Source organism: Giraffa tippelskirchi, chromosome 9 (assembly GCF_054371585.1).
Source record: "Giraffa tippelskirchi isolate mGirTip1 chromosome 9, T2T-mGirTip1v1.2.pri, whole genome shotgun sequence".
NCBI classification, from domain to species: Eukaryota; Metazoa; Chordata; class Mammalia; order Artiodactyla; family Giraffidae; genus Giraffa; species Giraffa tippelskirchi.
Genome location: NC_137283.1, coordinates 93419595 through 93447486, shown reverse-complemented (window position 1 = coordinate 93447486; position 27892 = coordinate 93419595). Strand labels below are relative to the sequence as shown.

General features: G+C 41.6%; 1 protein-coding gene, 1 long non-coding RNA gene and 1 other non-coding gene across 32 annotated transcripts in view; 2 read left to right on the top strand and 1 right to left on the bottom strand.

The window, feature by feature from the left end:
- Positions 1 to 1894: 1894 nt before the first annotated feature.
- On the bottom strand, positions 1895 to 1966 carry TRNAE-CUC (transfer RNA glutamic acid (anticodon CUC)). Its single transcript has one exon. It is a non-coding gene; the product is annotated as a tRNA-Glu (tRNA).
- A 125-nt stretch (positions 1967 to 2091) lies between these two features.
- On the top strand, positions 2092 to 3127 carry LOC145521359 (uncharacterized). Its single transcript, XR_014065339.1, has 2 exons — positions 2092 to 2236; positions 2358 to 3127. It is a non-coding gene; the product is annotated as an uncharacterized LOC145521359 (long non-coding RNA).
- Positions 3128 to 12422: 9295 nt separating this feature from the next.
- NCOA7 (nuclear receptor coactivator 7) overlaps positions 12423 to 27892 on the top strand; it is a 173830-nt gene continuing 158360 nt past the window's right edge. For all 30 annotated transcript variants that reach the window (XM_081529824.1, XM_081529839.1, XM_081529822.1 and 27 more), the window contains exon 1: positions 12423 to 13019. The gene's annotated coding sequence lies outside the window, so the exon portion shown is untranslated. The remainder of the gene's footprint in view (positions 13020 to 27892) is intronic.

Here is a 27892-nt window from a genome sequence, read left to right as displayed (position 1 = left end):
ATCTTCTTAAACTTCTAAGCTAATAGCTCCAAAATCCCTTACCTTCCTAAGTGCCATTCTGTTTTTCCAGCCACCATTTAGCTGTGCTGCCTCTATTGGGATCAAACTGAACTTACTTCTCTCCTGAGTCTGTTTCCCCACCTCAACCTCCTAATCACATTTCAGGCCACTCCAACTTTATTAACCACACAGAACACAACTTCCAGAGCCATTACTGCTTCTTCCCTATTGTTCTTAAGCTTTTCTGTCCTATCAAATACCTAGGCTTCTTGCATTCCCTTTGCAACTCGGTAGCTTGTCTTCAGGTCCTCCATAATATGGCTACACTAACCTGCCTGACCTGGACCTGCACTGTTCCCCGGTACAGGTGCCCTGCTATAGCCAGCCTGGTGCAGTCACCCTTGGTGTAGATGCCAGGCCTTGGACCTCCTAAGGTTAAATGCTCCCTTTCTCAGGCTTTTCAGATCCTACCAGCCTCTAGGTTATTTGATGAACCAGTTTTCAGTTCTATTTTCATTCTCATATCCACTTCCTTCTCCCTTTCCTCACCATGTATTTCAATTATTTGAAGTACATTTGCTGTTATTTAGTCACCAAGTCCTGTCCCACTCTTTTGCAACCCCATGGACTGTACCCCCCCAGGCTCCTCTATCCATGAGATTTCCCAGGCAAGAATACTGGAGTGGGTTGCTATTTCCTTCTCCAGGAAATCTTCCCGACCCGGGGATGGAACATGTGTCTTCTGCATTGGCAGCTGGGTTCTTTACCACTGAGCCAAACCACGTAGCAAATTGCTGAGGAATGGTGCCTTTTTTGTTGTTAATGACAACATTAATAACAAATATATTTGTGTCTTAAATTCTCCATGAAACATTCCTTAAACCCTTCTGCTTTTTCCAACCCCTGGGCCATTGATAAACATTTTCCTCTTCTTCCAAACCAGTCTCAGCACAGATTAAAGGTAAGTAAGACAAAGCTGTAGGAGCTGTAATCAAGCTGTTAGTTTATTTCTATGCTACTGTGAAATTTCAGGCTTAATATGAAATGGTTTTAAAAAAAAAACACAGTAGCTTAAAAAATAGCAAAGGTTAGAATGATTTTGAGATTTCCAGATGAAAAAAAATGTAATGTCCATATATTAATAGCACCATTTTATCTGTTTTTTGACGCCAACATTTTCATATTTTCTTTTGAGGAACTCCAAGAGTCTTTCTTTGCCTATATGATAAATCTACAGGGAACTGACACACTGGATCCAAGAAATTTGCCATATTTGTGTGAATGTCTTTGAGAAAAGTTAAAATATAACAGGTACAATAATTAACTATAATGGTTAGGTAGAAGAATGGTAAGAGAAAATATAAAACAATTACTTGGTAATTAACCAACAACATACCTTAAAAAAGATCTTAGATTCCTAAGGGAGAACAGGATAGGAACAGTTCAACTATATACAATCTACAAAGCACATAATCCAAATATATGAAACGTGACTCTTAGTATGATGTATAACAGATGGAATCCCTCCTAAAATTATTTTCCTCCTCTTCTTAGTCAAAGGAAACTCCAAATGAACAAGGCTCAATAAATTAATGTTTGTATACACATCCAAATTATATTCCAAAGCCAGAAAATGCAATTTTATAAGTGGCTTAAGTTGTATTTAGAGTAGTTTAGAATCAGAGATCACTATGTTGTTTGATTGCAAATATCTGTTAAAAGGTATAGTGTATTTTAAGTCTTAGGTTTAGTAATATTAAAAAAGAAACGAATTGAATTTTTATAATGGAAAAGAAAAATAGGTAACAACTATAGTGGAAGAGAAATCAGTAACTCGAAACAGCCATAATAGGAGAAAAATCAGTAACTCGACTGCAAGTAAGAAAATGCGAGCTTCCCTGACCGGGAATCGAACCCGGGCCGCGGCGGTGAGAGCGCCGAATCCTAACCACTAGACCACCAGGGAACTTGAGTAGGCTTTTTCTCCGGGCGTATTTGGTTCTTTAAAAGTGTCTACGTAAACCGGACCAATGGCGGGAAAGATTGCTGACTCTAAACCCTGCCTACTTCTTTCCGGTTTTGGATTTCAGTCTCTGAAACTCTGGCAAATTCTCGGCGCTCTCAGGCAAGCTCCGCGGCGGCTCCCAAGGGGACCTCTGGAGCCTCCAAATCGAATCCTCTTTCGACTGCCACGCTGTAGGAGACGTCCTGGGGCTGTATCTGAATTACGTGACGTGTAAATATCTATGCCTGGACAATGTAAAAAGTACTGTCCAGAACCTTGTATTTGCTTTATTATTTTCTCAGGCATTCAGCTGCTCCTTCTATATGTCTTTCTGTCTTTCCCTCTCACGCAGTTAAAATCCCACTAAACTTTTTACGAAATCGAACGTTTGATTGCCGCGGGCGGAGAGCGTTTTCCGGTATAGAGATCGGTGCGACCCTGCACACGACCTTGGCACGGAGCACCCGCGGTGTAAACGTGGACAGTGAAGGGCTTCGTGGCCTTTTAGGACGCGACTGTTTTATTTATTGGGGAGTCAGATTAACGAAGCCAGGACGGCTGCGGATGTCTTGCTTAGTGAAGAACCCGGGCCTGTGCATTCGGGTCCAAGTAAGCCGTTTTGCACTGTGCTTCCATTACCTATTTTTCAAACTGTTATTATCTGGTCAGTTGCTTCACTTCTTATTATGTCGAGAAAAGGCCAGGGAATGATGCAATTACCAAAGGAATCAAGAAACCTTCCTGCCCAGCCTCAGTTCAGAATCCCTCATGAAATAGCAGAAGGCAATAGCATGTAACTCAGCTTTGAAAGTGCCAACCGTCCAGTTGGATTGATGTAACCCTGGAGACCCCGCTCCGCTGCAAGATGGAAGGAGGGTTAAGTAAAACAGATATAAATTTGTAATGAATTTGCTGGCAACATCCGGCGCCACTGTGAATTACAGCCTTCGTCCATCACCGTAGATTTAGGTGAGCCTGAGCGAGAGTATTTTTTCTTGTTTTCAGCAACTCAGAAATGGAGTTTAGATTCTTGATAAAGTTTATCAAAAATTATTTAATAATACGCAAACAGGAAGATTAAAATGACTTAATAAATAAAGATGGAAGCATCACCAGAAGAAATTTCTAAACGGAATTGCTATATTTTAGATGGGACCCACACTCCTTTCCTGTATCAAGGAATGTTTGGGATATCGGGCGCTGTAGGTGGAGCTCTTACGTCTCAGTTGGGGATTTTCAGAGCTTACATGAGAAGTATCTGGTTTGGGATAAAAAGATAAAGCAGATATTACTTTTAGAATAATTTTAAGTTGTAATAGATTTGGTCACAGTCTTGTACAAAGCGTTAGAAAGAGGACAGCAAGGAACATCCTCCCTCTTTCATCTTGTGATCGCTCTCCATGCTTTCCGTCCAGAGCTGACCGTTGTTAACAGTTTCTTCTGTATCCTCCTGGAAATCGTCTGTGCTATTTTAAATTGTTTTTATTTTCTATTTCCTAGAAATATCTATTTCTTTTTCCTCAAACTTTTAATCTTAAAACATTCCACACCTACGGAAAGCTGCAAGTATAGAACGATGAACACATGTAGACCCTTCATCCATCTTGTGCCAATTTAGTGGTACCAGCATCCAGTGTGACTTGTGCACCGAAATGTGGCTAGTAAGAGTTGAGGTATTCTACAGTTGGTGAATGAATACTGGATTTTTAAGCCTTTGTATGGAAAAAATTGTAAAAACTCATTAATAGTTGAGTACATTTTAAATGCTAATTGAATATATGAATTCAAATATTATTCAAACTGAAATCATTCATATTAATTTCACTTTATTTTTTGTTTTTAATGTAGCTGATGGAATATTTAAAATTATACCTATAGCTTGCATTATATTCTAATTTATAGTGCTAATCTAGATTCAGTTCAGTTCAGTTCAGTCACTCAGTCGTGTCCGACTCTTTGCGACCCCATGAATCGCAGCACACCAGGCCTCCCTGTCCATCACCAACTCCTGGAGTCTACCCAAACCCATGTCCATCGAGTCGGTGATGCCATCCAACCATCTCATCCTCTTTCGTCCCCTTCTCCTCCTGCTCCCAATCCTTCCCAGCATTAGTCAACTCTTCGCATGAGGTGGCCAAAATATTGGAGTTTCAGCTTCCTCATCAGTCCTTCCAATGAACACCCAGGACTGATCTCTTTTAGAGACTGGTTGGATCTCCTTGCAGTCCAAGGGAATCTAGATTCAACAGTTGTCAATATTTTGCCATGTTTACTTTCTGTTGACCTTTTTTTCTGAACCATTTGAGGGTAGTTGCAGACACCATGATACTTTATGTTGAAATACTATATTTAAGAACAAGCAGTACAATTATCACACTTAGGAAATTTGAATTTAATACAATATTATTATACAGTTCATAAGGAAATTTTCCAATTGTCTGACACCTTTTATATTTTTTTGTTTTCATCCAGGATTATACATTGTATTTGTCTTGTTTCTGTAGTCTCCTTCCTTTAATCTGAAACAATTCCCCAATTTTTTTTTTTTTACAGCACTGAATGGTGGAGGACAGTTGCTTCAAAAAGTCCTTCAGTTTAGACAAGTGTTTCTTTTGTCAGGAAACTACCTTAAGTCATGTGTTATTCTCAGTGCATTACATCATAATTCAAATAATGCTGGTGCATTATCTCTAATGGTAATTGTGGTAGGCAGGATAATGAACCCCACTGAGATGTCCCTGTCCTAAGCTCCAGAACACATGGATATTACTTCATGTGACAGTAGGAATTTTGCAGGTGTGATTAAATTAAGGGATCTGTGAGAGAGGGAGAGGAGATTATCCTGGGTTTTACCTGGGTGGGCCTAGAGTCATCATAGGGGTCCTTTTAAGTCCAGAAAGGAGTCTAGGGGTTGGATTCCAGTGATATGATCCCAAGAAGACTCTACCAGCCTTTACTGGCTTTGAAAATGGAGGAAGAGGCCCATGATTTAAGGAATGCAAGGGGCCTCTAGAAGCTGAAGAAGGCAAGGGAAAGGTTCTCCGCCAGAGCTTCTGGAAAGAAAACAGCTTTGCCAACAAACACCTGGATTTTAGCCTAGTGAGACCCATGTCAGAATTCCGCACTCCGGAACAGTAAGATGATAAATTTGTGTTGTTGTAAGCCAGGAAGTTTGTGGTGATTTTTTCACAGCACCAATAGAAAACAAACACAGTAAGTTTGATCACTTGGTGAAGGTGTGTGCTGTATTTCTCCATTGTAAAGTTACCCTTTACACCGGTAATTAACAAATATTAAAAGAAAAAAAAGTCACCCACGGAAGTAATACTTTGAAAATGTATGAATTTTCTCTTCCCCTGCAAAATCTCACCCAATGGCTTTAGCATCCATTGATGATCCTTGCATGAATCAGTTACTACTGTGGTGACGGCAAAACGGTGTTCTTTCATCATTCTCATGTAAAGAACTTTGCTTTCTCTCCTCCGTCCTTTTATTCTTTATTTTTAAAATAACAGTTTGGACTCACATTCTTTTTTTATTTTTGTGTTTTTAGTCAATGTGTTATAATCTACTGCTGTCGTTATTCACTTAATAATTAAATTGTCCCAAATATGGCCACAATGAGTCCCTTTTAGCTTTCTCCTGTATTCTTTCAATATGTTCCTGTAAATTTTTTAGCATTTATTTGCTTTCTGACATAAGATAGTCTAGGCACACCTAATACTTTGTAAATGATTTGGAATATTAACATCTTTAATGCGTATATCTTTTAAAATTTCCTTGTTTAAATTTTTACATAAGAATGGGCATCCTCTACATTTCTGTAACCTTTTTTTTTATTAATTTCTTTTGAAAGGTATCCATTCTTTACATAGTTTTTTGATTATTTTATTAACTGTATTGTATAGATATTTTATCAAAGCAGTTTTATATCATTGGCCATTTAGATGTTTTTCAATTTATTGCTGTTAAAGTACTACAGCAAATAACCTTGGCCTGACGTAATTTGGCATTTTTTTTAATTGATTAATTGACCCAAAAATGACTTACCTTATAGAGTGCCAATTTCTAGCTGGAAAATATTATATATTGGGAAAAAATCATGGTATCCAGCTCAAATTCAGTTCTATTTATAATTTATGGACAACTTAATTTTTCAGTTTGACTTCAAACTGATCCAGCTATTCTTTTTCTGTTCATTAATTTGTTGATTTGCTGAACAAATATTTACTGACTGTCTAATATGTTAGTCACTATGTTAGGCACAGGATGCCTGATCTTGAAGTTTAGTCTGTCAGGGTTCAAGTAAACAAGCAATTACACTTAGTAGAGTAGTGGATAGTATTGATAAAAGAAACATTTGACTGTACTTCAATTTAATAAATTCATTTAATAGATCATCAATGCACCATTTATCACACATATTTTGCTGATAGGAATGTAAAATGGTACAACCACTTTGGAAAATAGCTTGGCGGTTTCTTATAAAACCAAGTATGCACATAATATAATAACCCCGTCAGTTGTACCCTTAGGCACTTATACCAGAAAAGTGAAACCTTATGTTCACATAAAATCTGCACACAGTGTTTATAGCAGCTTTTTTCGTAATAACCTAAAACTGGAACAACTGAAACCTCCTTCAGTGGGTGAATGGTTAAACTGTGGTACACCCACACGGTGAAATATTTATTAAAAAAAAAGAACTATTGATACATGTAACAACTTGGATAGATCTCAAGGGAATTATGCTGGATGGAAAAAAAGACAATACAAAAGGTTATATACTATAGATTCCATTTATATATAGAATTTTTGAAAGTATATAGATGGGAACAGATTAGTGATTTACAGGAATTAGATGTGGTGGGGAGGAAGATGGAAGTGATGTTAAAAGGGAAGGTGTGGTACCTTTGTGGGAATGATAGACTGGTCCTATATTTTATTGCGGTGGTGGTAGAAGGATCTGTACTGATGATAAAATTGCATAGAAACCACACCCACACACGTAAACACACAGAGGCAATGAGCTCTAAAGATTAAACCAACACCAATTTCTGGTTTTCATATAGTACTGTAGTTACACAAGATGTTATCTTTGGGGGATAAATGGGGGAAAACCCGGGCCTTCCCTGTACATTTTTTGCAACTGTTTATGAACCTCTAATTATTTTCTTTGAAAAACTCCTTTTTCAGCTTGAAAAAAGGGAAAGTGTTCGTTGCTTAGTCGTGGCCGACTCTTTGTGACCCCATGGACTATAGCCTGCCAGGCTCCTCTGTCCATGGAATTCTCCAGGCAAGAATACTGGGGTGGGTGGCCATTCCATTCTCCAGGGGATCGTCCCAACCCAGGGATGGAACCCAGGTCTCCTGCATTGTAGGTGGATTCTTTAGCATCTGAGCCACCAGGGAAGTCCCCTTTTTAGCTTACCGCACTGTAAATTTGTTTTGACTCAAGTAAGTCCAAACAACAATCACCACTTAACATCTCTTTGAGTTTAGGGGTTCATTTCAGAATTTTAAATTATATCTTAGCTAATTATCTTGCTGCTGCTGCTGCTAAGTTGCTTCAGTCATGACCGACTCTATGCGACCCCATAGACAGCAGTCCACCAGGCTCCCCAGTCCCTGGGATTCTCCAGGCAAGAACACTGGAGTGGGTTGCCATTTCCTTCTCCAATGCATGAAAGTGAAAAGTGAAAGTGAAGTTGCTCAGTTGTGTCGACTCTTAGCGACTCCATGGACTGCAGCCTACCAGGCTCCTCCGTCCATGGGATTTTCCAGGCAGAAGTACTGGAGTGGGGTGCCATCACCTCCTCCAAGCTAATTATCTTAGCACTAGGTTATTTAAGTTTTTCAGAAATTACTGAAAAATATAATGAATTCTTAAGCAATTGAATAGACTTTTTAGCAGAAATGAGACAGCAGAAGCTGTCTGAGGGTAGATACTTTTTAAATTAACTGTGAATAAAAGGGCAAAGTTAGTGGGCTTATTCTAAATAATCAGCCGTAAGTTCTGCTCGCTAACAGGCGCCCAGACAGCAATTCATTCCTATATATGTCAGTATTTCTTTCTCAATGCGCTCTGGCAGGCTCTTCCTCTTTTAAAATGACAAGAAAATTTCCCCCTCCTCTTTAGACACGATTTATACCTCCTCTTTATAACAGGCTGAGAGAAGCCCTGAACCTAGGCCGACCCACAAAAGAAGCTGTTTGCATTCTCCTCAAAACTCAAGATGGTTCTCTATAATGTTCTGGACCAATGACCCCAGTTGTGAAAAAGAGCCACTGCCTTCAACACTGTTAAACAGTGAGCTCTAATCTACATCTTTAGGTGCAAATTAACTCTCCAACAGACCTCCAGAGGTCACCAGTATTTTCCTCCTGTGGAACTCCTGTGTCTCAACCAGCCTAAGGCAGATGTGTGAAAGCAGGTATGTTTTTCTGTTTGTGCTAGAAAAGGCAGGATTGGTTTAACCACTAGAGAATGAACTTTCTTAGTGCTGGTAGATTAAATTTACTACCCAGTAAAAAAATCTCTGCAACCCCTTTCCAGAGAATACTCCCGAAGAAGTTTCAGTTCTTTGTGTGGTTGTGAGCTCATTACTTATCAGCGGGTTTTCATTTTGACAAAGTGCTGCAGCAGTGTTTGCCTGTGTTTCTGGGATTCCTGTTTCATGAGAGGTTACTGGTATTGTGGTTAGAAACAGACACACTAGTCATACTACATTACAAAACTATTCTTGGATAGCTGTATAAGAAAAACACAGAACACATTTGCAGTAATGGTTGCTATTGTTTGGTGCTGTTCCCTTAGCTGTGGAATTCCTACTCATGCCTCCGGCAAGTCCCTTGGGAGAACACCTGATGCCTGAACTCCGGGGTCCAGTTGCCTCCCACTATCCCACTCCTACCCTGAGGAGCAAAAAAGAAGCGGGCAAGTGACTCTCTTTTCTTCCTTTAAGGGCTGAAGAAATCTCTGCTTCTGTCTGCCCCGAAGTCTCATCATACAGGGTTCTTTACCCCAGGAAAAGCGACATGGCAATTCTACCTAAATTGTTCTATAATGGCCTCTACCCTGTAATAGAGATGGAAAAGTCCGTTTTCGTATTTAATAGAGGCCCTCAAAGACATAAAATCAGTGTGGCCTTATAATTTCTCTTCAACTCAGTGTTTCCCAAGCACTCTCTATTACCCAAGTACAGTGAGGAGTGCTAAGGGTATAATTTTTTAAAAGAAAACCTTTCTTTTAATAATGTATATTGCTGTAAAAATACCTAACTTTCTTGAGAGTCATGTTCTAGAATTTAGCCTCAACATCATTCATGGATTATCATGTAATTCCTATTGTTGTTGCTGTTGTTTAGTTGCTAAATTGTGTCCGACTCTGGACTGCAAGGAGATCCAACCAGTCAATCCTAAAGGAAATCAGTTCTGAATATTCATTGGAAGGGCTGATGCTGAAGCTGAAACTCCAATACTTTGGCCACCTGATGTGAAGAACTGACTCATTGGGAAAAGACTCTGATGCTGGGAAAGATTGAAGGCGGGAGGAGAAAGGGACAACAGAGGATGGTTGGATGGCATCACTGATGCGATGGACATAAGTTTGAGTAGGCTCTGGGAGTTGGTGATGGACAGGGAAGCCTGGCGTGCTGCAGTCCATGGGGTTGCAAAGAGTTGGACACGACTGAGTGGCTGAACTGAACTTGTGACTCAGTGGACTGTAGCCTGTCAGGTTCCATTGTCCATGGGATGTGCCAGGCAAGAATACTAGAGTAGGTTGCCATTTCCTTCTGCAGGGTATATTCCTGACCTAGGGATCAAACCTGCTTCTCCTGCACTGACAGGCAGATTCTTTACCACTGAGCCACCTAGGAAGCCCTTAATCCCTATGTGTGCTGTGCTGTGCTTAGACGCTCAGTTCTGTCCAACTCTTCATGACTCCATCGACTGTAGTCCGCCAGGCTCCTCTGTCCACGAGGATTCTCCAGGCAAGAACGTTGGAGTGGGTTGCCATGCCCTCCTCCAGAGGATCTTCCCAACCCAGGGATCAAACCCAAGTCTCCCACATTGTAGGTGGATTCTTTACCATCTGAGCCACCAGGGAAGCTCTATATCAATCCTGAAATTTGGTACTATTATCATCTGCCTTTTACAGATAACAGCAACAGAGGTTAAATTATTTACCCAAGGTCAGCATGTGATGGAGCTGAAGTCTGAAGCCAGAGCCTGAACTCTTAGAGATTACCCTGTTAAGAAGTACACATTCTACTGAGGTTTGATTTGTAGTGTACTAAGATTTCCCAAATAAGTTTATATACTGTATCTTTTATCTCAATTAAAATTTCACTTTCTACTTAGAGCAGTGCTATCCAAAAGGATTTCTTGAAATAATGGAAATTTCTATTCTCTGCTGTCCAATGAGCCACGTGTGGCTCCTTAGCACTTGAGATGTGGCTAGTGGAATGAAAAACTACATTTTAAATTTAGTTTAAATGGTCGCATGTATGAGACCTGGGCACTCTATGAGACAGCACAGATCTAGAGCATAAGGAAATGGTTTATTTCTTTGGATTTCTCTGTAAAGACAAGGCTTAGGCAAATCAAAAAATGCCAAGTAAATGAAAAAGAATGAATGAACAATAGTTAAGGGGGAATTTTCTCCCTCTTTAAACTGAAGAGCAGAAGTCTTTATTCTACTGAGACTTTCACTGTAATAAAATGTTATAATAAGCATGTGATACAGCCTGTAGTTCTAGAGGAGTTCATGAAGGTAGTAAAGAGGATCCTTAAATTAGAAGCAATGTTTTCGAAAGGCTGAGAAACATTTTATAATTGATGGTTAGTACTTAAAAAATATGTTTGTCTAATAAAAACAGATCACTGTTTAATTTTTTTCTTGACAAAATCTGGGGTCCATAGAGAGAAAAACAAAAGGGGACTCTTGGTGGAAGGATGGAAACAGTCCAAAATTGCAACTCAAGGGACATTTCCTGCACAAACTACAATCTAAAGCAGACCTCTTTACAAATGTTGTTAAGAGTAAGCAACTGCCAAACCTCACTGGGTGACTTCATTCTTTCACTTATTCATCACATATATACATATGTTAGTCAAGTCGTTCTGAATATGGGGCAAAATATCATGAACAATAATAGGTACTTTTGAAAATAAAATGGGGCTGTAGATCAAGTCAGAGTCTTTGTGACCAAGTCTTGTGGCCTGTGTTGCCTGACCCATACACAAGGCAGCTCCTACCCCTCTGGATGTCTACTTACTTAGAAGAATTCATCTCAAAAATTTTATCACAGCTTGTACTGCTATGGAGCGTATCTTTGCCAGTTTTTACATTAGTCTTAGATTTCAAAAACATCAAAGAAGTGTGAGAGCCTCTCGGTTTCTCTGGAGGTCCCAAACCACGTTCTTCTGATTCAATGAAATCAGCTCTTTAAATTGCAGGAGCCTATTTTCTCTTGGAAATCATTTACAAAAAACATAATGCCTAAAGGAAAAAAAAAAAGGGCGGGGGGAAATTTCCAATTCCTCACATTCAAAACAAGAAGATGTAAACCCAAGGTCCAGTTTTATACATGCTCAGTGCAGAATTGTGTAATTATTCCATATTTTGCAAGACAGTATAAAGTGACCAGTTGCAACTGAAAGTCCAAAGCCATCTCAGTGAAATGCTTCGCTTGTCTTCCACGAGAGGCTGTTACCGCATAAGCAGCAACCACAGCCCAGAGGAGGCCACTATCTCTTGGGCCTGTGTGTCTGGCCTCTGACACACAAATGTTATCGCACCAGCTGCAGGCTCCACCATTAAGTCGTTTCCTTACGTAAGGGTCAACTTCACGGCCAAATCCTCCTAGTCATCTTGCAGTGCTGGTCATGGGACTTTAGAAGGAACAGCTTCCCAATGAGGATGGGAAGCTCACAGCACTGGCCTGCAGCTGATGCCAAGCTTCCGAACCCAGGCTCCCTCGGGTCTTTGCCAAGAGTCAGCCTGGAGGGCTCAATTGCTCGGTCCCCACTGCTGCAATGACAGCAACTTGGCAGCACCCCGGATGCTGTGCGGAGGATGGGAGCGGGAGGGGGGAGGACATGAGGGCCCCTCTGCGAAACACAACGCCGGAAAGGACAGAAGGATGAATTTATTGTGACCAGCGGTCCCCGAGCTACAAGGAACCTCAAGGCTTTAATGCTCGGGGGGACACGAACTCGAGCTATGCTCTCAAAGCCGTATTCACACTAACAGTGGTGGCCAGCAGTAGGGGATTACCCGCCCGGGGCGAGGTAAGACCTTCTTAGGCTCCGCCGCCGGCCGGCCGGCCGCGGGAAGCGCCCCTAGCTCGCTCCCGGGAGGCGTCACAAAGGGCAGCGGCCTGCGGAGGCCGCGCGCGCAGCTCTCCGGGGCGGAGTCGCCAAGCCGGGGCTGGGGCTGCGCCGGGGCCGCCGAGGCTACCAGCCGTCGCGGGGGCCCCCAGCCTCCCAGCCCGGAGATCGCCGGGGCAGGGAGGATGCGGCAGCTGCAGCCCCAGCGGCCGAGCCGAACCGCTGAGCTCCCCGGCCCCCGCCGCGGCGGAGGGGCGCCGAGCGTGGCGCGGGCCGGGCGGAGCTAGAGGCGGGCGTCTGCACCGCGTCGTGCCACTCGCAGCTCCCCGCCTCTGGCCGGGCCCGGCAGCCTGTCACGGCCGATGTCCTGACCCGCGGGCGTACCCGCAGGGTTGGCTAGGCGCCGCGCGAAGGGGAGAGGCCTGAGGAGTCCCGACGGCGGCGGTGGCCGCCGCGTCCACTAGCACAGGACGCCGGTCCCGCGGGGCGCGCGCCTGGGCGCTCCTCCCTCCTGCCCCAGCTCCGCGTCACCGCGCGGTCCTCCCCCGACCCCTCCTCCCATCCACCCCGGAGGATGCGCTCCCCCGCGCCCAGCGGCAGAGGCCACCGCTCCCAGAAATGCGAGCTCCAGACGCCCTTCTCCGGGACCCGAGGAGCCGGCGCCCCCGCCCTGTAGTAGGTAGGTGGCGAGGCGGGGACCAGCCCTGGCCGCCACCCGCGGCTGATGCTGCCGCTGGGAAGGGGCTGGGGCCCGGGGCCAGGACCCGCGAAACTTGCCTCCCGCCGGAGCTCGGTGCGGCGCTCGGAGGTGTTCTAATGGCGCTGGGCGCAGCACCCGCCCCGTTAACCTGACAGCCTCCTCTTGAGCTTGGGAGGCCGAGCGGTGGCGAAGGAGAGCGTGACCCTTCCCAGTCCAGCCCCTGGGCCCGGAGGGGCCCGCGCTGCTTGCAGGGGCGGGGAGGATGAATTGGCGTGAGGATTATTGGGGGATGGAGAAAGGGAGCACCGCCGAATTTTCAGCAACTCAGGTGGCTAAATGTCACCGTATTTTTTCGGCCTGATGAACAGATGCCTTCTTCCTGTTTTCTCCCAATGTGCAGCCACGCAAAGAGTAGCGGCAGGTAGAAATCACTCAGGATTTTGATGTATTTCGGAGCTAGCTGATTGATACGTTAAAGTGACGTCTCAGATTCTTATAGTCAGTCATTTAGGGCCAGTTGGAGAAAGCCCCTTTAGAAATCAGATATTCAGGAGCTAGATGAGGCTAGGGAATTCTCGTGCTGCCTACCTGGGAGCGAGCCTTCAGCTTTCGTGAAGGGATGTGTTTGGGAGCATGGCAAGTTTGATACAGGTGTAGGGAGTTTAGAATCTGCTGGAAAGATGCTCGGAGTCGGCCAGCAGAGGCAGCCTTGGGTGCAGTCTAGCTTCCAGCTAGATGTTACTAAGGTTTGTACTTTTGAGAAACTGGTTATAAATTGTTTCTTCTCTCCCAAGTGTAAAGTTCGTACATCAGAACGAACGATAACCTTTTGGTAAAATTATCTCTTCACAGGCTATCATTTTTAAATTTCGTATTAAGCAGTAAAATTTAGAGTCTGGGAAAGTGGATCATTGTACGCTCCGATTTTATTGACGTATTAAGGTTGAGAGCTCCAGGAGGACAGAGTCTTCCTCGTGTTCAGTCTCGTAATCCCCTGATGTGATGCATAATAGGTGCTCACGGGTTATTTGTTGAATGAGCTGTGTTTCAGGCTTCATCTAAAGACAGTTTAGGATTAAAACGTATTTGTTTACTCTGTGGTGGTTGAAGTTTAACTGTATTTTTAAAATTACTTCTTTGCATAAATAGTCAAAATCGGTTATCTCAGCATTTAAGATGAATTTTGACATTTTTAGGACCATATGTTTTCCTTCTTTAATATGTTATTAAATAAGGTAATTCTCCCCAGCTGCAAATATAAGTTAATTTCATTTCTAAGCTTGCACTTTTTTTCTAATGGGTAATCAAATCTATTTTAACTAAACTCTAAAACACAGTTAAAAAGTGCAACTTGTGTAAAGGAAATTCTAGGTTACTCCAGGAATAACAATGATTTGGTTAATAAGTGACATATTAACTTATTTTAGGGCTGAGTTGTTGTGGTTGACCTAATTATAATGTATTTATTACAGATAAAGGTGAAAATAAAACATTTAGAGGAGTCTGTGATTCCTAAATGATTCAAAATACATGATATAGATACACGTTTTCAAAAAAAAAAAAAACCCGGACGGCTGTGGGGTCAAATACATCCCTAATCGTGGTCCCCTGGACAAATGGCGGGCCCTGCACTCATGAGTGTTAGCACTGTCTGTCCCCTCCTTAATCATGCTATTTCCTGTCCAAAAAAAAAAAAAAAAAAAAACCCTAGATACACGTTTTCAACAGTATGGGTTTCCCTCAGTATGTAAACATATCAGTTTTCAAGTGTGACACCCACAGTGGTTGTTAAATCGAGGGTTTGGAAGGTTTGTTTCCTTTCTCCTTTTTAATTTTATGTTATCTTGAAATCATCAAGGATAACTGCATTACATTTCATTTGCTTTATTTTTGCACTATGGTATTTCCAGTTTTGTTTTTATTTTTCCATTATGTAAGTTTTATGAGTCAGTATTAACCTTTTTTGACTTTGTTTAACAAAATTATCTGGGAATGATCAGTCACTTATCTTTCCTTTTTCTTCCTTTCCCTTTTTATCACTTTAATACTCTTCACCATCCTTATTACATGTTACCCCAAAGACTTATTTCCACAAAAGTATGGTAAGCCCTAGTTTATTACTATTGCTCCTCCATCCTACTTGGTCTCTTCGTAGCTGGTCAGGAAATAACACTTTTATGTAAAAGGTGGCGAGATTGGGTGAACCAACCGTAGGAGGGAGCTTATGAAAAACACGTTATGATTTATTTGAACAGAGCAAAAATTCTCCCATGACATAAAGATAGCTACCTTTTATGCATGTTAAATTTGTAGTCAAGGATATTGAGCAGTTAATTTACGTCATTCTTCTTAAAAGAACCTTCCCCTGCAGTTACGTTAAACTCTCTTTGTTGCAGATAGCTTGATTGTGCTGGCACTCTTGGCCTTGAAATCAGTTCCTAATGTCAGAATGAAAGAGGCATTTTTCTCTTTGTGATCTGCATCCCAGTGCACAGTGCCTCTGCGCCTCTGCAATTGAATGACTCACTCCCTGGGTCCTGACCACTGAGCCTCCTAGCACCTTGCCTCCTCATGCACCACTGGAATTCAATCCTAAGACCTGGATTTACTCTTATCTTATTTTTCTATATCTTTCCTAAGGTTTTATTACCAAAACCCCTATCCCTTCCTTGCTAAATGTTGCTTGTGTGCGTGCATCCTAAGTAGCTTCAGTCGTGTCTGACTCTTTGCGACCCCATGGACTGTAGCCCTCCAGGCTCCTCTGTCCATGGGATTCTCCAGGCAAGAATACTGGAGCGGGTTGCTATGCCCTCCTCCAAGAGATTTTCCTAACCCAGAGATGGAATCCGCATCTCCTTTGCCACCTGGATTGGCAGATGGGTCCTTTACCACTAGCGTCTGCTGGGAAGCCCAGTACTGTCCTTTTTTTGTTTTTGTTTTTTAAATCCCAACAAAATCCCATAATTTTGTTGTTGTTTACATCCAGTAACATCCACTCAATTCAGCTATATTAGAACGAGCATTGTTATGGTTGCCAAAAAAGTAGAGAAAAGAAAATTTGTATAACCTTGAATTTCAAATGTGGGGAACTAGTGGATGAAGAATAATTGTTGTATACTAATCTCCCTTTAATGGTGGTATAGAATGCCAGAGACTATGACTTGTCTGCTCATAAATTTGATCAGAAGCTTATATGAAAGAAATGTTTATATAGAGAGTTTATATGAACAAAGGCTATGAGGTCTACCCATTCCCCTCCAGTTCTAGGTGTTAGGCCAGGTGTGTAGCCAGATCTTCAGAAACTGTGTACTTTGTTTACTTTGTTTTGCATTCTTTGCACCCCTCCCCCCAAATTGTGCTCACAAGGAAGTGTTCTATTAATAAAGACAGTCACAAGAAACCTACTGTTAAGTTACTTAAGAGATGTGGTTATTAAGATCATAGTTCATTCTACAGCTCCTATTTGAAGACTCATGCAAGAAATTCCATTCAACTCTAAATGCCAAAGAAAAGCTTTACCTCCCCTGAATAATTATTGAGTGTCTTTTTTTCTTCTTCTTTTTTTCTTCTCATGATGCAGAACTAGAATTAGATAATCGATTAAGTTTCCCTTTCTGCTTTGCAACTAGGAAACACAGAGTCAAATTTGCAACTTAATTTTAATAACCCTGTAAAAACCTGTGAGCTAATATTGATGATCTAACTCTCCCTTTGGTCTTGAGTTTCTGTTCTACCTTTTTTTCTTATTCTGATTTTTTTTACCTAATAGAGTTTCCCATTTTATTGAATTTATTATTTTAAGCTGACTCACAACATCTTTTGTAGAACAAGGCAAAATATAAAACATAAAACCAATGAATGGAAACATTTGCAGAATTGATCTTTGGACACAGTATGTTTCGATTAATAAGTTTAATAGATTCCATTAAATACGCTTTGAACAAGTATTGCAGGTTTAGTATATTTGAGCTTATGTGACCAAATGGAAAACAGTGTTCTTATTTAGTTTTGCAAAGCTAAGATCCATTCATTTTTTAACTGTTAAATTTATGTCTGCTATTGGCTTATTTTAAATTGGTCAAACCATTCAGTTTAAGTCAGTTATTTCTGGAGTGCCTGCATTATATGCTGTTATTAGGCTAAACTGGAGATTCATTCTATTTAATTAAAAAAAAAAGCTAGTATAGGCTAAAGGGTTAGCCTACATTAGCTTAACAGTCACCACACTGTACCTCACATCTGATCTTTTTCACATCAGTAATTTATTTGATTTATCTTTGTTTTTAGTAAATCACAGGGATTCTTCTTTGAGCCTCTTATCTTAAAATCGAGAAGATAGAGCTCCCCGAGTTAATTGATCAAACTTTCTTCATTCTGGTATTTTGACAACTACGTGTTGAGTTGGTTGAATGTAACCAGGGAAATAGTTGTTTATTTACATCTGTACTATGTCCACTTCAGTTTCATACATTTATTACCCTGGCCCTTCTCAAAGGGACAGTCATGGGTGCAGTCCAGGAGCCTCTGAGGTAAAAATAATCTAAATTCAGAAGTGTAGCTTGAAACCCTGAGAGGGGGTTTGGAGAGAAAAATTTAAATTTTTAAATAGAGGTATCTCATTATGATAAGCTCCATGTCTTTTTAAAAAATGTTTTATTTTTATAGTAGGCATTATCTTTGTGTGATTCAAAAGGTACAAATGGGTAAACAGTGGGAAGGATGCCCTGTCATCCTCTTTCTTGCCTCCCCTGTCCACCGGCAACCAGTGTTATCAGTTAATTAAGAATCCTCCTGGAGATACTCTGTGCATACATTGATATAACCAAACATGAGTATTCAGCCTGCTTGTTTTGTCTCCTATCGTTTCTCTGATTCCCTTCTCTCCATTCCCACTGCTCTTGTTTGGCTTCTGAGATGCTTTGGACTGTGGCCTGCACTTCACTTTCGCCTGTATTTCAGCCAGTCTTCCTTTTACACATCCCTTTTCATTCTGCTAAAGGATCTCAGTCTGCACAGAAAGGAGTCCAGCATGACTCAGCCTGGTCTTGTGGCCCCTGAGGAATTCATCTTTTGTCCCCTTCCCCTCCCTGTCATGCATTTGGCTCATAGCTTTTCTTAACTCACCTCCCCATCCCCATGGATACTTAAAAAAAAAACTATTTGATGAAGGCTCGTGGTCTCATCAGAAAATGAACACACCGCTTTGCCTCCGTGTCCTTGTTTACAGACCCCAAGTTCAGAATCTCTATTTTGGTAACACAGAACTGTTTGTCACTTCCTGCACATGCATTGCATATGATTTTTCTTCTCCAGGCCATTTCCTCTGCGAGGAACACTTGTCCTACTATTTTCATTAGCAGGCCACACTTAGTTCTGGTGTCATCTCTATGGACCATTTTTGGTTGAGATTCCAGAAACTCATGGAGCCTTCTACATATAGTGTAGCAAGTAGGCGTCCATACTGGGAACAGGCATTTCTCATCAATAGCACAACTGCCTTTCTAGTAGAAAAATAATTGTGATTTTGGATAACGTGCTCTGATGGGTCCAAAAAAAAATTGAAGGTTGAAGGTTGAAGCTTTATTTAACTAGTCATCTCTCCTCTATTACTCATTGCCCAACGCTCAGTAAAATACATGTTCATATGTATCCCTACTTACTTTACTAATTCTCTTCTCAAACTTTGTGTTAACACTCATTTAAAAAAAAACCCTCCATATTTATTATGTCCCTAAGAGAGAGAGAGAGAGAATGTGTGTGCATGTGTGTGTGTGTATTGCGTCTGCCTCTGTAGCTGGTACATAAAGGAGGGAAACTCTCCAAGTATGGGGTTACCCTTAAAAAATCGAAAGTGTTAACCATCAGTCCTGATAGATGACATGAACCGTCTGGAGACAGTAGCTCATCCTGAGAAGTGACTCCTAAGAAGTGGCCTAAGTAAGTATGCAAATGTGATAGTTTTCTTTCCAAGCCAGGTAATCAGAGGGTGTCCTAGGTGCTCGATTTTATTGCAGAGTGCCTGGCCTGAGGTAAATTGTTAACTGATTAACAGAGGGTTTAGCAGGTAAGAATTTAATAGCTTTGGTTCAGCACTGTTCCGGTGGAATCCTCTGACTAGTGGATGGATGATTCTGATCACCAACTGCACTAGCCATGTAGAAAATAGGAAAAGTTTGTGAGACTGCTCCGTAGGTGTGAAATCCCTTGAGAGCTTTCATTTTCCTTCTGTAATTCTGACCTCACTAAGCAAACATCCCTAGTAGCTCAGATGGTAAAGAATCTGCCTGCAATGCAGGGGACCCAAGTTCGATCCCTAGGTCGAATGATCCCCTGGAGAAGAGAATGGCATCCCACTCCAGTATTCTTGCCTGGTGAATTCCATGGACAGAGAAGCCTGGCAGGCTACAGTCCATGGGGCTGCAAAGAATCAGACACGACTGAGCAACCTTCACATACTTATAAGCAAACATCACATTTACTGATTTGTGTTCCCAGACATGTTGATATGAGAAATTGAGTATCTCGAGTACCATTAATGACTGTGCCAGCCTTTGGATAAGGACAGCCCCTGCTGTGTGGTATAAAGCACAGTCTCAGGCTGTTAGTCTGTTGGGAGAGCCTGCTCAGTCCTTACAGCCCCGGGTGTTTACAGCTGAGCCTTCATCCCTGGGTCCTGGTGATTCCCCTGAGGTACTTGCCTATCTATAGGCTCTCACTGAAACAGCTAGTTAGCAACCCTCTGGTATCTTCTAAAATAGTTTCAATTGAACACACTGTACCAAGCATTCTAGCAAGGAATCATTTGATTCCATTTGGGCTGCTATAACAAAATTCCATAGATTAGATGGCTTATAAGCAGCAGAAATTTATTACTCACAGTTCTGGAGGCTGGAAGTTGGAGATCAGGGTGCCAACATGATCAGGTTCTAGTGAGAGCCCTCTTTGAGTTGTAGGCTCATGGGCTTCTTATTTGTGTCCTCACATGGTAGAAGGGGCTGGTCATCTCTCTGAGCTTCCTTTGTGAAGGTGCTAATTCCATGAGGGAGGATCCCTCATGACCTAATCACCTCCTCAATATCCTACCTCATACCATCACCTAGAACATTAGGTTTTCAGTGTATGAATTTGGGGGTGGGGATGGAGGACATAAACAATCTACATAGTGGGAATAGAAAGCTCACAAAACAGAAACTACAGATGGCCAAAATGTGAAAAAATACTCACCTTCATTGCATCAAAGAATTGCAGATTATAATTAGATTGTAGAAGTCCATAACAATGATGAGGTTGGGTCATTTCCCTTTTCACAGGTGGTAAGAGGTTATATGGGGGTATTATGCCTTTGATGGAGAGCAGTTCAGCTGATAGACTCCCTTGGCCCCCGTGATTCAATTCTGTTGCTGTTTACTTGCTAAGTTGTGTCCAACTCTGCGACCCTATGGACCGTAGCCCACCAGGCTCCTCTGTTCATGGAATTTTCCAGGCAAGAATACTGGAATGGATTGCCATGATTCTGTTCTGAGTACATCCTTAAAAAAGTCAGACATGAAGCTTAGTTTCAGTGATAAGCACATTGTCTCTGGGAGGCAGGTGGTATGGTAGATAGGTTAAGAGTGAGGATGCTGGAGCCAGTTACCTGGCTTAAAGTCCTATTTCACCATTTATCAAGTAGGTGAACTTAGGCAAGTTAATTTCTCTTTGATTTTCTCATCTGTAAAATGAAGATAATAATAGTATCCACCTCTCATGTTGTATTGAGAATTAGCTAATAAGTTAATATATATAAAGTCCTTGAAATTCTGTCACAGAATAAGCAACTATATAAGTATTAGTTATTAGCAAGGTTGATATTGTAAAAATTGGAGTTTTTTTCAAGAGATAGTATACCGAACTATATATACAAAAAGACCCTAATTTGCTTTATAAATGCAGCTGCATAGCAGAAAAGACAGGGAAGTGACAAAATATTGAGATTTTTGTCCCCGTTAATGGTATATAGCAATTTCCATTTTCACATTTTATTTGTGAAATATTTCACACTTATTTATCATAAATATTACAATGATGACTGTTAGAAATAATTGAAATTAATATATCATAGGACTTATATTCTTGAGTTTCCTTTATAAAATGCATATTCATTTTGACATATTTTACTTTCTCTTCCTCTTTTCAAAGCTGCTAATATTTCACTTCCTCCACATGTTCACCCACACGCCATCTGCTTGATATTTTCTTGCATTTAGCTTGCTTGCTTGTTTTATGTATAGATCAGCCTCAAGGCTAGTTCTTCAAGTAGACCAAGTGAAATGATTTATGAGATATTCATGGTGGTGGCTTTCTCATGGAAACTTAAGCCAGAGAATGCTGCTTAGGCAATGATGGCATTGAATCCTGGCATTATATCATCTCCACATTTTGGGCACCCAGCCTTATCTCCCTAGCCCCACCTGCATACACTCAGCAAGTTAGTAGGATCAGAAGGCTTCTCAGTAACCCTGACAACCATGTGGTAATTCCTGCCTTCAGGCTTTTGACTGCCTGCTCTATCTGAATTTCCTCATACATTTCTTCCTTGAAAGCCAGTATTCTTACCAGGTTGATACTTAATTCCATCAACACTTTCTAGGACATCTACTCTACCCCTAATTTCATTTTCTTTCGGCACTTAATGATTTGTACTACAAATTAAATACAGATTTGCTTTATAGCTTATAGCTCACCCCAGTGACTCAGCAGTAAAGAATCTGCTTGCGGTGCAGGAGACCTAGGTTTTATTCTTGGGTTGGGAAGATCCCCTGGAGAAGGGAATGGCTTCCCACTCCATTATTCTTGCCTGGAGAATTCCATGGACAGAGGAGCCTGGCGGGCTACAGTCCATGGGGTCGCAAAGAGTTGGACACGACTGAGCGATTAATACTTCCACATTTATCAGCTTACTGTAGAGCTAAGCTATAAAGCAAAGTGAAAGTATTCAACTCTTTGTGATCCCATGGAAAGTAGCCCACCAAGTTCCTCTAGCACTTTCACTTTGCTTTATAGCTTAGTTCTACAGTAAGCTGACAGATTACCTGCATTGCAGACAGATTCTTTACTGTCTGAACCACAAGGAAAGCCCTAAGGGCTACAGGGGAACCCCTAAGCTGATAAGGGGTTGTGTTTTGTAGCACTCTATGCCCTTCAGGTTTCTAGCAAAATGTCCACATGCGCACAGATGGAACACAAGAAGACTGTGTTGATAACATTCTTAGGCGATGACTTATGAGTTTTCTGCTCCATCTTCATTTTGCCCATCTTTCTGGTTCTTGGTCATGTGTGTAAAATACCGCACACTCCCTGCCTTTTGAGAGCTTACAGTCTGACGGAAAGGAATGTGGGCGTGAGGTGCCATTCATTAGAAAATGGCACAGGATAGCACCAGTGTGTGTGAGAAACCTAGCGGCATGGGCTGTTAGACGAAAATCGCTGAAGCGTGGTAAGAGTGCCAGAATACATGCTGATGCTACATCCTCAGAAGATTTCAAAACTCCTTTTTTGTTAAGAATTTTCCTTGATAATTAGGTGAGTTCTTAGTCCACTACTCAATAAAGTGTACTTGAATTACCTCCTGGGTACAAATGTTAACTGTATGAGCTTTCTGCTCTAATATTCAAAATTGTATTTACCAATGCTCTCAATTGCATGTGCAGGTTTCCTTTAAAGTATAAGAGAAAGTGGCAGAATAGACCTGGTGGGGAAGTCATATTTTTGATGCAGTATCCTTTTGGAACAGTTATAGTATGTAAGGTTTAAGACAGGTGAATTTGTTTCCTAGGGCTGCTCTGACAAGTACCAAAAACTGGGTAGCCTAAAACAACAGGAATTCATTGTTTCACAATTCCGGAAGGTAGAAATCTAAAATCAGGGTGTTGTCAGGGCTGTTTATCTCTCTGAAACCTGTAAAGAGATCCTTTCTTGCTTCTTCTGGCTTCTGGTGATTCACTGGCTGCCTTTAGCATTTCTTGGCTTATCGCTGCCTAACTCTAATCTCTGCTCCGTTTTCATGTGGTGTTCTCCCTGTGTGTCTTGATCTTCGTATGGCTATCTTCTTATACAGACGCCAGTCATTAGAGGCCCACAGTACTCCAATGAGATCTCATCTCAACTGAACGTATCTGCAATGACCCTCTTTCCAAATAAGGTCATATCCTGAAATACAGTGGATACAACTTCGCTGTATTTGGGGGGATTGTGGGGTGTGCAGTGATGCAATTCAACCCCTGATGATAAATAATATCAAATTCCATGGCCAGAGGAGCCTGGGGGGCTACAGTCCATGGGATCACAGAGAGTCGGACGTGACTAACACTCACTTTTGGACTTCCCTGGTAGCTCAGGTGGTAAAGAATCTGCTGGCAGAGTGGGAGACCCTGGTTCGATCCCTGAGTTGGGAAGGTCCCCTGGAGAAGAGAATGGCTACCCACTCCAGTATTCTTGCCTAAAGAATCCCATGGACAGAGGAGCCTAGTGGGCTACAGTCCATGGGGTTGCAGAGAGTTGGACATGACTGAGCGACTAACACACAGATAGATGAATGTACCAAGATGTACATAAGTCTCGCTTGGTGTTAAGTGATGTCCTCTTATAGTTAAACTTGCATAGCCATGCATGTTGGTTATGGGATAAATGAGAACTGGAAGGAAGGGATGCTTTCTTGGCTGTTTTTGTTAATTGACTGCTTCTGTCTCTGGGCTTTGGTATTCCTGACCTTGGTAGAATTATGCCTATGGATAGTAATATGTACTGTGTGGCTTTGATCTTCTTGGTAAAAATCCACAAAGTAATTTGTGGCTCAGGATACTTCTAAAGGTGTGTTGATTTTGTTTCGTTGTTGTGATACAAGAATACTGGAGTGGGTTGCCATTCCCTTCTCCAGGGGATCCTCCTGACCCAGGGACTGAACCCAGGTCTCCTGCATTGCAGGCAGATTGTTTACCATCTGAGGCACCAAGGAAGCCAGATACTACTGCCTAACAGCATCCAAAGATTAGTGTCTCAGAAACACAAATATTTATTTCACATTTGTGAATCTGCAGGTTTGCAACCATTGACTGGGTCCAGAAGGGCTGGGCTGGGCTCCAAAGCTGAGACAGGAGCTCAGGTCTGTTCCATAGGTCTTCATCCTGGGACCCGTGTGGAAGAAGGAAAGGTAGCTACCTGGGATGTACTTTTCTGATAGCAGAAACTTGCAGGCCTCTTAGAGCCTTATGGTGAAATGGGTGCACTTTTTGTCCTCAGTCTGTTGATTAAGACAAGCCACATGGCCAACTGGATTAGAGAAGAGTGCTCTGTATGCTGGTGCAAAGCACCACTAAGTGGCGTAGTGGAAGGTGTGCGTGTGTAATTCTGTTACAAGGAAGGAGTACATAATTGAGGACAACAATCCAGTCTGGCCAAATGGCCAAAGGGCCCTTTTTCTTTGGAATTCTTCAAGAATTTTTATATCAAACAACTGAATAAACCTTTAAAGGAAAGCATACTTAAACCATACACTTGGTTTCTTAACCAGATCTCTTGGAAAATTAGTATTGACTGCTAGATGCATAATTTTTTTCTTGAAGAAGGAGTCACAGTACCTCCCAGTGCTGGTCTAACTTTGGGTTGGGCAGCTTTCCTGCCCTGAAGACAGTTTTCATCCTGTCTTCTTCCTGAAAGCATGTTTGCGTTTTTATCACATTTTATACTATGCTAACCAAAGCGGTACAGGCTTCTCTCCATCTTTGTCCCATATATCTGAGAGGAAGGTGGAATTTCAGCCTTCTTGAGCATGCTCTGATAGAGAACTTTTTCATTAAGGATACAGCTCTTTCTGGATTACAAATATGACTGTCTATTGGGTAGCACCGTTGAACTACCACCATGAATGGCTATTTTTGGTCACTTTACACACCTTCCCTAGGAACACGGGCCCATATGACCTGGCCCTTTTCTTTTGGTTGCTACTTCTCTGTGTGAAACAAGTTTTATTTGGCACAACTTTTTATCATACCCCTTTTTTTTCTGATTACTTTATGTCAGTTTTATTTCCTTGTTAAAAACTAAAGTTTTCTTAGTTTATTGAGTCCTCTTTATATGCATAGATTTCAGATACATAGTCCAGTGGTAGGCATAAAACAGGTTCTTTATAAATGCTTACTCATTGAAGAGATGGCTTGTCAGTATGTGACAAGGTACAATTTTGGAGTAAGTGTAAATTGTTTATTGCCACTTGTACATTTATATTGTATGTTTACTTGTATGTAAATATACTGAAATCATATTAAAAAGAGTGATAAATCAATTATCTTTTACCTGGCATTTTCACACATATGAGTGTATGCCAGTGTATTTTGAATAGGGCATTCAATTATCTATACCGTCCACATGAAAACAAAGAAGCATGTGGCTTTTCCTTACTGGAACAAGTAGGCAACTTAGCTGTAGGCAATTTTGCTTATCTGTAGGCAAACTTAGTAGGCAATTTACCTGGTAAAGTGAGCATTATATCTCTTGATTGTCTCAAAAGACACTCAGATTTAATTCTTGGAAACTAGTGTTTACAGCCTATATGTTCTTTGGAAAGGCATTCCATTTATTACATCTTTCATCCATCAAATTTCATTGGTTTTGTTTGCATCAGTTAACCCTGATTCAGATCCATCTAACAGTTTCAGTTCAGTTCAGTTGCTCAGTTGTGTCTGACTCTTTGGGACCCCATGAACCGCAGCACGTCAGGCCTCCTTGTCCATCACCAACTCCCAGAGTTTACCCAAACCCATGTCCATTGAGTCGATGATGCCATCCAACCATCTCATCCTCTGTCGTCCCCTTCTCCTCCTACCCTCAATCTTTCCCAGCATCAGGGTCTTTTCCAGTGAGTCAACTCTTCGCATGAGGTGGCCAAAGTGTTGGAGTTTCAGCTTCCACATCAATCCTTCCAGTGAACACCCAGGACTGATCTCCTTTAGGATGGGCTGGTTGGATCTCCTCGCAGTCCAAGGGACTCTCAAGAGTCTTCTCCAAGACCACAGTTCAAAAGCATCAAATCTTCAGCGCTCAGCTTTCTTTATAGTACAACTCTCACATCCATACACGACTACTGTAAAAACCATAGCCTTGACTAGACAGACCTTTGTTGGCAAAGTAATGTCTCTGCTTTTTAATATGCTGTCTAGGTTGGTTATAACTTTCCTTCCAAGGAGCAAGTGTCTCTTAATTTCATGGCTGCAGTCACCATCTGCAGTGATTTTGGAGCCCAGAAAAATAGAGTCGGCCACTGTTTCCACTGTTTCCCCATCTATCTGCCATGAAGTGATGGGACCAGATGCCATGATCTTAGTTTTCTGAATGTTGAGCTTTAAGCCAACTTTTTCACTCTCCTCTTTCACTTTCATCAAGAGGCTCTTTAGTTCTTCTTCACTTTCTGCCATAAGGGTGGTGTCATCTGCATATCTGAGGTTATTGATATTTCTCCTGGCAATCTGGATTCCAGCTTGTGCTTCATCCAGCCCAGCGTTTCTCATGATGTACTCTGCATATAAGTTAAATAAGCAGGGTGACAATATACAGCCTTGACGTACTCCTTTTCCTATTTGGAACCAGTCTGTTGTTCCATGTCCAGTTCTAACTATTGCTTCCTGACATGCATACAGGTTTCTCAGGAGTCAAATCAGGTGGTCTGATATTCCCATCTCTTTCAGAATTTTCCTCAGTTTGTTGTGATCCACACAGTCAAAGGCTTTGGCATAGTCAATAAAGCAGAAATAGATGTGTTTCTGGAACTCTTGCTTTTTCGATGATCCAGCGGAGGTTGACAATTTGATCTCTGGTTCCTCTGCCTTTTCTAAAACCAGCTTGAACATCTGGAAGTTCATGGTTCACGTATTGCTGAAGCCAGGCTTGGAGAATTTTGAGCATTACTTTACTAGCATGTGAGATGAGTGAAATTGTGCAGTAGTTTGAGCATTCTTTGGCATTGCCTTTCTTTGATATTGGAATGAAAACTGACCTTTTCCAGTCCTGTGGCCACTGCTGAGTTTTCCATATTTGCTGGCATATTGAGTGCAGCACTTTTGCAGCATCACTTTTCAGGATTTGAAATAACTCAACTGGAATTCCATCACCTCCTCTAGCTTTGTTCGTAGTGTTTCCTAACTCTCACCTAATAATAGTAGTAGTAACAAGAAGAAGAAGAAGAAGAAGAAGAAGAAATAGAAGTAGTAACCACTGCCCATGCTTATTCCTGTCCTAAAATTCCAAGAGTTGGGGCGTGCTACAAGACCAGAACCTCTGCAGTAGTGATGGTATTTGCTATGAGCAAAGGCAACTGATGCAGTGAATGATATTGGTGCCTACTCTCTGGGAGGCCTTGGGGAATAGGCTTGAGTTCTATACCTAGTAGATAGAGACTCCAGAAGACTCTGGAATTTTTTTCTTTTTTTAAAATTCCTTTTGGGCCAGGGCTAGAAAGATAACTGCAAAAAAAAAAAAAAAAAAATGCAAATAGACCAGAGATCCTAGGATTTTAGTAGTGAGTCTGTCTAATAATATTAAAATGAATGCCAGAAGTAACTGAAGACAAACTTTTCTTCCCGTGTCACGTGTTTTTTTTTTTTTTAATAATAATGTTTATTTTTTTATTTGCCTGTGTCAGGTCTTAGTTGGACACATGGGATCCTTTGTTGCAGTGCAGGGACTCTCTAATCATGGTACCTAGGCTGAGTTGACTCTCTAGTTGGGGCACGCAGGCTGAGTTGTTCTGCAGCATGTGGGATACCAGTTCTCTGACCAGGGATGGAACCCGCATCCCCTGCATTGCAAGGCAGATTCTTAAC